Raw genomic sequence first — 2500 nt, 5'->3', positions numbered from 1 at the left:
GCCACATTCGTAATGGAATAAAAGCTCTTTTCTAAGAACATGATCAAATTGTGAAAATTCGAGGGCACAGTCTTAAAATGGACAGCACTGTTGTATATATATATATATATATATATATATATATATATATATATATATATATATATATATATATATATATATATATATATATGTGTGTGTGTGTGTGTGTGTGTGTGTTACGGATGTGTTGCTTGAGATATTGGCTTCCCGACTGGACGGGAAGCAGCGCCTAGAAACCGCGAGCATGTCGTCAGATGTAAACACACAAGATGGCGGCTACAAATAGGACGTGCTCTTGCTTGGCAATCTTAGGTCTAACAAGGCTCAAAAGATAATAAAAATCTGTTTTATTCATTCTGTGGTAGTTGTAGAATTCTTTTCCTTTCCTCACTGGGCTATTTTTCCCTGTTGGAGCCCCTGGGCTTATAGCATCTTGCTTTTCCTTCTAGGGTTGTAGCTTGGATAGTAATAATAATAATAATAATAGTAGGTTGGCCGGGGCACCAGCCACCCTTTGGAATACTACCGCTAGAGAGTTACGGGGGTCCTTTGACTGGCCAAACAGTAATACATTGGATCCTTTTCTCTGGTTACGGTTCATTTTCCCCTTGCCTACACATACACAGTGAATAGTCTCTCCTATTCTTTACATATTCTCCTCTCTCCTCTTACTCCCGACAACACTGAGATTACTGAACATTTCTTCTTCACCCAAGGGGTTACTGTACTGTAATTGTTCAGTGGCCACTTTCCTCTTGGTAAGGGTAGAAGAGACTCTTTAGCTATGGTAAGCAGTTCTTCTAGAATAAGGACACTCCAAAATCAAACCATTGTTCTCTAGTCTTGGGTAGTGCCATAGCCTCTGTACCATGGTCTTTAATTGTCTTGGATTAGAGTTCTCTTGCTTGAGGGTACACTCGGGCACTATTCTATCTTATTTCTCTTCCTCTTGTTTTGTTAAAGTTTTTATAATTTATATAAGAGATATTTATTTTGATGTTACTGGTCTTAAAAGATTTTATTGTATCTTGTTTACTTTCCTCACTGGGCTGTTTTCCTTATTGGAGCCCCTGGGTTTATAGCATTCTGCTTTTCCAACCAGGGTTGTAGCTTAATAATAATAATAATAATAATAATAAGATTTTATTGCTTCTTGTTTACTTTCCTCACTGGGCTGTTTTCCCTATTGGAGCCCCTGGGTTTATAGCATTCCAACTAGGGTTGTAGCTTAGCAATTAATAATAATAATAATAATAATAATAATAATAATAATAATACATATTACTGCAAGTTGGAACATTTCTTGGCGCCATGATAATATCAGCGGATCGGTTTCGTTTAAATTTTTCCCATTCGCTGCTCGAACTACGATATCGTAGTGTGACGCTACAACACTCGCTCGCTATCATCGACTGAAGATTAGCGAAAACCTCGGACAAGATAATGTTCACCAAAAAGTATATAAATTATTGTTTTTGAGTGACTAAAAATTAAAATCAAGATGTGTGATGTTGTAAATTGTTAAATTAGTTGGATTTGTTTATAGAAAAATGCAATTAAATGTGATTATACTGTAAATATTGTGATTGTAAAGAATATGTAATTTAACTTTTTGATAAAAAGATAATAAAAATGTGTGATTCCATCATAAGGATGGACCCTGATTTATTCTATTCACTCACAGGAAGGGGCTCAAGGACTAAAAAAAGGGGGAGGGAGGGGGAATATCCCACACACATTCATATCTTTACATTTGAATCAAGGATGAACTGCCTCGACAGTACAATTCCACAACATTTCCCACTTCGTACAACTCTCTCTCAGTTCATCAGCAGTTGGTCTTTAAAGCTCTAGACAATTTTTTTTTTTTTACGGGTTTATTTCTCGCCCTCCATCAAACACTAAAGGTCTGTTCAGGCGGGCCTTGGTGTGTGGAAAAAAATAATTTCTTTCCAGTTAATATTTTGCTCTGTATCGTTATCAGTTATTTCGCTAGTATTTGTGTTCAGGCTTAATAGTTTTCAAGTCACTATTATAACACTTTCTAAAAAGATAAGTCTTCAGACTTTCGCAACCATTAAAAATATTCAGGGAACATACGCTAGTACTAATCTGCTTCTCGGTAAAAGTAGAGGTAAGGTTGCTAGAGCCCTTTTCGTTATTAAACTTAGTTGATTCCATATATTTTGACAACTGGGTTAACTGGTGGGTGGCAAACCATGACCGAACTACAGTTACTACACACACACACACACACACACACACACACACACATATATATATATATATATATATATATATAATATATATATATATATATATATATATATATATATATATATATATATATGTGTGTGTGTGTGTGTGTGTGTGTGTTTGTGTGGGGGGGTGCAGGTGGAAACTAATGTATATAAGCATTTATAAATAACTACATCATCATCATTGGTATTAGTTGGTCGGTTTAAGATATGCTTATGGC

The 2500-nt window shown here is 35.4% G+C and overlaps 1 protein-coding gene across 1 annotated transcript in view; it reads right to left on the bottom strand.

Moving 5' to 3' along the window:
- Nucleotides 1-2500, bottom strand: part of LOC137646410 (arylsulfatase B-like) — an 87003-nt gene that overhangs the window by 84071 nt on the left and 432 nt on the right. The window lies entirely within an intron of this gene.

Source organism: Palaemon carinicauda, chromosome 1 (assembly GCF_036898095.1).
Source record: "Palaemon carinicauda isolate YSFRI2023 chromosome 1, ASM3689809v2, whole genome shotgun sequence".
Classification (NCBI taxonomy): Eukaryota; Metazoa; Arthropoda; class Malacostraca; order Decapoda; family Palaemonidae; genus Palaemon; species Palaemon carinicauda.
Note: the sequence above shows the minus strand (reverse complement) of the source record. Positions and strands in the feature narration are given on the sequence as shown.